Below are 8,130 nucleotides of genomic sequence, written 5' to 3'. Positions count from 1 at the left end.
ATCCGCCGAAATAAGCAAATAGTTTACAGGCCCAAATGGTCGCGGTGATGTTCCTAACGAGCACTTACGGCCATCGTGTACAATAATCGATTAGACTTTAGAACATTTTATTATAGCTACCCGTCAGCGAAATCGATATGCAGTGCTTCAAAAGGAACTCAAAGATATTGTAAAAGCAGTTTGGCAAGGTTTTGTTGATGCCCAGACAGATGCTCGGCAGCTGTTTGTAAGATGATAGATGCCATACCATAAGCACATATCATAAGTCAGCACAATCGTGTTGAGCTTTTTGCGCACATCGAATGACTACGAGCTTGGCGAACTTCTCTTTTTATGTAATTTATTGGTGTGACAACTTTGTGTTTTACCTGCAAACGCTTGCTCTTTTAATGATTCACGTCGTGAGTAGGGTTGACCGATTAGTTCAGAGCTTTTTGTTTTTTTTTTTAGTTTGCCCATCTAGCTGAACATTCTAAGTGCCTTCTATATACACTTCTCTTATTAAGAGTGCCACTGCATATGCAAGTAACTGGAAGGTTTTCGATCGCTTCAAGAATGGTTTATTGTGCTTATTGACCTTCGTCGAAAAGCATTGTCTCAGTGTTTTATTTCACGATTAATAGAGGTTTAATCTAAAATCTGCAGTCAGTAGATGGAGCAACTGTACTGATTAATTAGTTTTTGGGTGACAATGATTTCATCAAAATAAGTTGAAGCATCCTGCAAGAGTAAAAATGGCAGTGTCCATTAATTGTCAAAATTATGCAAAGGTTGTCTTTATTGTAGCTGATGACCTGTCTGCAAACCTTTGTTCCGTATTAATCGCCGGAAGTTGTTTCTAGTAATCTGATCTCTAACTGGAACATACTTTAGCTAAATTTAAATTAGCATGCCTTCGTTAACTGTTAGTCGCCGCTCAAGAAATAACAAACACATTTTTATTAAAACCCAAGGACTTTAGAAACTAAGGAAGACAGCAATCCCCTCCATTCCATTCCGAGTATTCCATTGACGGGTGAGTTCAGTTCGGCATGTTTTAGTTGTTTCGCTTATTTTTTTGGTACAATTCAAAGCCTCTAATCTTCCTAATTATTCAATTGATTTAAATATGTAGATAATCAATTGTTTTACCAATTTCTGACATATTAATGCTAGGTAGACCTTCGTATTTTAGAGTGATACTATCAAGCGTGTATTGCGACGCCTTTGAAATTCTCACAATACCATTTTTTTAAGTTGACTATTAGCAGAATACAATATGTTCGAATATAACCAAATATTATTGGTGCGTACTGATGTTATAGTTTCAATTACAGTCGCAGTTTTTTGAAGTCAAACCCATTGTGTTCAACATGGCATCGTGGACTGTCTAATCCTGGCGAGCTCATTCCCATCATACAGTTGTTGTAGTAACGATTTAGTGCAGCCAACATATTCTTTCCTATTAATATCTTAAAAGCGCTCATATTTAATTCGTTGGACGACATTTCAAGTTACACGTGTCATCCGGCTACATTCAGCCTCAGGAGCCTACTTAAAATCCTCAAGTGGTCCCCATGAATGGGTCCCAAGGCATATTAATAACACACGAAACAACCTTTGACTGACAATACTATACGCAAAGCTTAGTTGTGTTAGTAGCAAAGTGTTGTGGACATATAGAGATTAATTTGATGTTTGTATATCTAATGCGTGCTTTAAAATGTATTTTAAGTCGTTATTATTGTGTTAAGTACGCCGAAAGAAAAAAAAAGGCAAAGCAATGATGACCCCGTGGTAGCGAAGAAAAATGGGTCAGTGTTCTAGCACTTTATTCTCTTTGGATATAGTAAGTAAAGAGTGGAACTGCTAATGGCGATTTTATAAAGAAACTGAAGATGTTTAAAATATAGTTCATTTGGTCAAGAGTCGAGTGTATAATTTGGTGATTATGCCCAATTAATGGTTCATTCAGGTGTCGCTGTGCGCGGGTTCTTGTTTGCTGCGTCTTTTCATTACTTTGGGCTCCTGCCAGCTAAATGCACAAAAGAAATTAGTAATGTATGAAAGGTACATTTTTCTCTTATATTTAACGGTGTGCACGTTTACGAACAAATAACCGATAATATAATATATTAAAATTAGAAAAGGCAATCTTAAATGCTAACAGTAGATAAATGAGACACCAACAAACAGCAAATTGATGAAATGATGAATAGCTATAGGAGAAGCTCAGTTCTTTTTTCAAATTGTCTAGCGAGCAACATACGTATAGTTGCACTGTACTGTCATCCGAAATCTACCGAGAAGCCGATTGGAAGTTTTTTGTCATTAGAAGGCTTAAAGAAGGCCCTTACCAAAATCATTACCCAACCAGCGCCCACAATGCAGGAATGTGAGAATATTTGTGTAGCTGGTTATACGGGTACTAAACGAAAGTTGATTTTAATATGAGACACAACTAGGTGCCGTAGGGTAGATTTTTAGTGGTTCACGTCTTTTAAGATAACGTAACCTTCGCAAAAAATCAAAGCGGCTACTCTAAGACAGATCGATTAGATTATCATTAAGCTACTCATTCTTTTTTATCTTGGAAATCAAGGTCTTGCAGTAGTAATTTGCAAATTGAACTTTGAAAATTGAGCTAGGTACAAAGCGATTATTAAACATGGAACGTTAATTCTAACACATTTGAGGAAAATTATTTAAGTTTTCTCCTTAATTTAAAAACATTTTGCAGCACATGATTTTTAGAGCAAAATGTTTATTCACTGTGAGGGCAGCACATGGCTCGTGATGACCGATGTGGTCCAATACACTCATGGTTTGAACTCGGCACGTTGATTAAACCGCTTTACTAAAACGCTTTATTAATACGTGTTCAACGAATGTTCAGATCAAACCGACTGAATTAAAAAAAGAATATTAGTATTATTTAGGCATTACCTTGTCGCATTCGTAACCTTGTCAATCAATGCGTCTTTACAATGCCCAAGAAGAATAAAAGAGGTTCTTATACGGTTTGCGAATATTTATTACACATAGGAATTTCCGCTGACAACGCAACTATTAAATGCTTTAGTTAGATCCAGTAGAATTCGTATTAGTTCCGATAATTATCTAATTTATTTACTATGGCCATATCTTACTTAAGTCGAAGAGAATACTCTGCCGCTGAAACAAGGGGACTGTTAAAGCCATTTAAAGAATGATACTTCCATAGTCGTAGTAGTTCATTGGAGGCGTCTCTGATCAACGTACTACTTGGCAATTAGATCTTGCAATGTTTGTCAAGTCATATAATGTCAATTTCTTCAGTACCGGTTGGATCACATACATAAACAGCAAGTTCAGGCTATGCATATGACGCTTTCTATGCTATTATATATCAGGTCTCTTTTTTAAAGATCATCGATTAAGAAAACCGATCCAGCAAAAGCCATTAACGACCTCTGCGGCACTCTGAGTGCAACTGTCTCTGCTTTCAAGTTAATAGTTGCAAAAGCATTAGATTGTGTAGGCCATTAAGAGATGAGTTCAGCAGCTCTATTAAATTATTTTTGTTTAGCTTGGCGGTTTTCAGTTTTTTCAGAAGGTACGCTGCAAAATGATTAGCAGTACTGCGCATTTATTGTTATTATAAAGTTTCTTTTTAAATTTTCCATCGTTGCCGCAATTGTATAGTTACATTTTCAGAATCTTTGTTGTTGGTGCATGATTATTCTTAATGTTTTTAGTAAGTTCGCCTACAAGGCATTTTCACTTGTTTTATTAATTACGGGAAATACAGATATGATCCTAAGTTCAACAAAAGTGTCGACCTTGAACTGCTTGGGTACCGATGTAGTTCAAATGAAAAGAATATTTGTCATTATCTCGTCTTTGAAAAGACCGAGGCAAACTTACTGGGCATTCTTTGAGATTTGGTCTCTCTGTAAATTTTTTATTGTCAGGCTCAGAAATCTGGTTGAAATTCGTCCTTTTTGTAAGTTTTTTGTTGATATAGTTCGTACTGCTATATGCACTGCTGATTGTAACGTTATCGAGTATTATGATATTATTAAGACCCTTCTGGCTATATCTTTGAACCTCTTGCTTAGAATATTTAGATTTAAATGTATCTACGTCACTGCGCGTTATTATTATTGCTGTTGGAATTAGCTTTAGGAACAGTGAATTAGCTTTATTGAGGTCGATCTGCTTCGTAGATTAGGTGCGATCGATATCCTGGTGTAATCAGTCACTAACTACCATATTACTTTTTCAACAGGAGAATTAAGTAGCTTTTGAATACTAGAAAATTGTTTTTTGTTCAGCGTATTTTCAGCATTCTTCTAATACGACTATTTCCTTCATATAAAAGTTAAAAGTAGATGGCTTATAGACAGCTATCATGAGTAATCCTGTACATTTCTTTTTGGCAAATTATATTGTGGCACTTCAGTGCGCCTTTTCGCGTATCTACGTAGGTCTCGGTGGTGGTAGTAATGGTGATTTTTTTAATTGAGTTTCTCGCCTGACAATAAAATTATCTCGTAACATCTATTTAAATTCTAGAATTCAGAATTTTCGTGTGTGAACTCTGCCTTCAATGTGACAATTACATCACTAGCGTAAACACAAGCCGTTAATACACATTGGGTGCAGAATCAAAACGCATATGGTTCTCGAATCTGCAAAGGTTTTAATGAAATATGATGACTTATTGCATAGCTATGTTGAGATAATGTTTGACTGCCCATTATGATTTTATCTACACTTTTGTGTATTGAGTAGTATCACCATATTTGAAATACGCAGTGCTGCAAACAAGAATTTCACTTGCCACTTTTACAAGGAAGACAGGAATAAAGTCGCGATGATGAAGGAAGATCGTCTCTTGTTCTGCTAACCATGAATATCGGTGTTTTGGGTTTGATGCGTTCTTTATTTTTTTCGTTAAGCTCAATTTAAAATACTTTGCTTTCGGTTTAGGCTGATTCGTTGATAATGATTTATATCTTTCAGTTCTGAGTATCTCAAGTTGTCGAAGTAGCCCTCGTAATTGATATAACATGCTGTCCATAGCTCCTACGAAACATGGACGCTGCTGTTGCCAACTTTAATCTCTCTGCAGCAGTTACCAGGCCAGTTTAAACCGAATAAAATAGTCTATGTAGATAGACAATATTTACAACAAAATAAGATGTCTATAATATTGCTTCTATGTTCGTGATGAGAGTGCAACGCTTAACTGTATGAGCTGTTTCAGTAGTGAGATCTACCTGTTGAGCGCACACCATATACTGAACTGACTATGCATCGTTCCTTACAGGGTTTTACAAGTTTTGTTTGCTTGAGCTTTAGCTTTTTGTGTTTGCATATTTAACAGTCCTTTATGGTTCAATATGTTTCCTATTTTGTATCCAAAGGTGCAATGAGAGCACCGAAAAAATCGCTTGACTTCAACGTCATCTGATAGCTGAACTTGCCTGACTTTCATACTACAGCGAGTATATCCAACGTATACGGGAAATACATTGCTTGCCTATCTAAAGTAGTTCTCTCGTTCTTTAACTCCTTTTTTTGACAGCGGATCTCACGCGTTTAATCATATGGAATATCCCAGTAGCCTTAGAAGCTGTACTGTGTATGCATAAGTCCCCCTACCAGAACATCGAAACTGTCTTCCAGCAGCTGTACTTTTTACGGCAGGTTTCGGTACTGCTATATAGCTTATTATTTCAAGGACCTGTGAGCGATCGGGACTCAATAAAGGCAGTGTGGGAGAACTGATCAGGAGGAAAGCGATAATCACTGGGAGCAACCCTTTTACTATTTCTATTTGGATTTTTACAGGAGGGCCAATCTGTGTTTAGGCCCCCAAATTCGAACCTAAACCAGTACTAGGTCCGTGTGCTCAATAACATTAATTATTAGACGTAGCAAGTAACTAAGCTCAAAGCAATACTCGTTAGGTTTATTCTTCTTCTGCAATGATATACCGTAAGTAGGAATGAACAAAATAGACTTTCATTTAGGTATAAACAAAGCCTAACTTAAAAGCCATGATAAGAGTTACTGACCCTAGTGCACACGTTGATCGCTACAACTTCGATGTATCGTAGATAAAAATATCATTTAAAAACAGATGGCGAAGTGAAAGATGCACTTTCGTACATTTATATACAAAAAGTTACCAATTACAAAAAATGAATAGGTTGGATGAATTTATAGCATTTATTATAAAAAAAAGTAATAGAGGTATAAGTAAGCTTGAAATAAGCCTAAAAAGCTGCGACCTAAGGGCCAGATAAGATACAAGTTGAGAAATGAGCGAAGTAAAGCAAGTAATGAGAAAGGCTAAGATAGTATAATAGCAGCTTACAAATGCACAGTCTCATTCAAAAATGCTCTGGATAGTTACAATTTGAAAACCTTTTTGATTAAAGCATCTCATCCTTTGAAAGATATTGGCAGAGGTTAGCGGGTCCCGAAGTTAACCTTTGGAGCATATAAAAAAATAGTTGCAATGGAAAAATACCATCATTAAAAGCAGTAACAAGAATAAGAAAAAACTGTACCAATAGAAAAATGAGTTGAAGTTGATCGTAATATTGTTGAACACGGAAGTGATGTTCATTTTAACATCCGCCATAGCGGAGTGATCAATCCTGGCGATGGTCTTGTAGATAAAATAAAGCCTTTTGAATATCTAGAAATAAGCAAAAATTGATATATTCGATAAGTGGAGTGTCATATTTTATTAATCAACTAAACTAGCAGCCACATTTTTAAGGTGTTTCAATTTATATGAATTCCAGTCCTCAATTCTTAACATGCACCGCATTATCCTTAGGACGGCGAACATTAAATTTGAGTGAAAACGCCGGGCTCAAAAGTGATTTGCAGCCTTAAAATAACAGTATTGACATTAGTAAAACTTAGAAAACGAATTTCAAATAACAGTATTTGCGAGTATCGAATTGTATATGGGATTAAAGTAAGAATATGCAACAGCCGGAGATAATAGTCTTTATGATACATGCACAATTAACAAAACGGTGCATCGAAATGGTGGTTGATTGAGGAGTAGTCTATAAATTTATGTAACAAAAAATAAGCTCCATCAAAGAAGCAAAGGCCGCCTACCTCAAAATATCAGGCAGGCCATGAACTACCCACCAATTGACATGAGTCTATCTATGTCCAAAATGGAGTACCAACAGAGGTTTTTAGATGGAAGCATATCTAGAGCGGTAAAAAGATCCTCATTTACATTTTTCACCCTTGCTTCTTCTGTTATTTCTAATTCTGTGGAATAAAGTTGCATAACGATGTGGAGAAGAGTTGACAAGACTTTTAAGGTGAACAATGTGATTACCAATGCTTTGATGCTTTGGGTTAAATAAAAGTCCATTACGGGCGTGACTTCGCTTATCAAAGACAGACACCGGTCAACAAACTTTTAGTATGTCATATATATTATCACGCGTATTAAAAAAACTTTGCCGTCAATTTTGTTTATATAGACTCGAAACCATTGTTCTTAATCAACCTGGCAAGATAGAGAAGGATAATTTGTATTTTCTAGCAATACGTCGAACAACGTGGGCTTATAGTTGGAGTAAGCAGACGGTAGGCTGGTAAAAAAACAAATTACTGATTAGACCCGGATCACGCGTCTTTAAGAGGTCATGAATAGGGCCTAATATATACATGACGTATAAAATTAATTGAAGTAGACTGTCAGAGATACAAGAGTTGTAAATTAGTGCTTTAGTGGCATAGTCAGCGGGTGAAGCAATAGTCTAGTCAACTCGTGAGATGTTGGAATCTCCGTTTATGATCATTTATTCATAGCATCACAAAGAAATTTAGCACGATTAATGCGATCGTCAGTACTTCCAGCATTGATGATATACATCAAAAAAGTACATTTTATTTTTATAAATTTAGAAATCAATGGTGATGTGGGTACCCGATTAGTTAACGTTAATTTACTCTACATTTTTTTTTCATTTGACTAAGGCGCATATTTTTTGATTTCGCAACGAGCAATTTTTTCAAGAAGCACGATAATTATTGTGACATGTACATGTGATCAGTACACCGTACGGTGCGATCAAAGCAAGCTTCTTAAATGAAGTCCATTTAATGAAGTAAACAGTG

At 36.0% G+C, this 8,130-nt stretch overlaps 1 long non-coding RNA gene across 2 annotated transcripts in view; it reads left to right on the top strand.

The window, feature by feature from the left end:
- The first annotated feature begins 298 nt into the window (after positions 1–298).
- Positions 299–8,130, top strand: part of LOC147757140 (uncharacterized) — a 39,383-nt gene continuing 31,551 nt past the window's right edge. Inside the window, exons 1-2 of one of the 2 annotated variants that reach the window (XR_015323338.1) lie at positions 299–401; positions 954–1,015. This is a non-coding gene — a long non-coding RNA (uncharacterized LOC147757140). Of the gene's footprint in view, positions 402–446; positions 1,016–8,130 lie in introns of those variants that run through there. The other variant, XR_015323337.1, reaches the window with a different exon arrangement.

This window comes from Varroa destructor, unplaced genomic scaffold (assembly GCF_002443255.2).
Source record: "Varroa destructor unplaced genomic scaffold, Vdes_3.0 BEIS01000003.1, whole genome shotgun sequence".
In the NCBI taxonomy this organism is placed as follows: domain Eukaryota; kingdom Metazoa; phylum Arthropoda; class Arachnida; order Mesostigmata; family Varroidae; genus Varroa; species Varroa destructor.
Note: the sequence above shows the minus strand (reverse complement) of the source record. Positions and strands in the feature narration are given on the sequence as shown.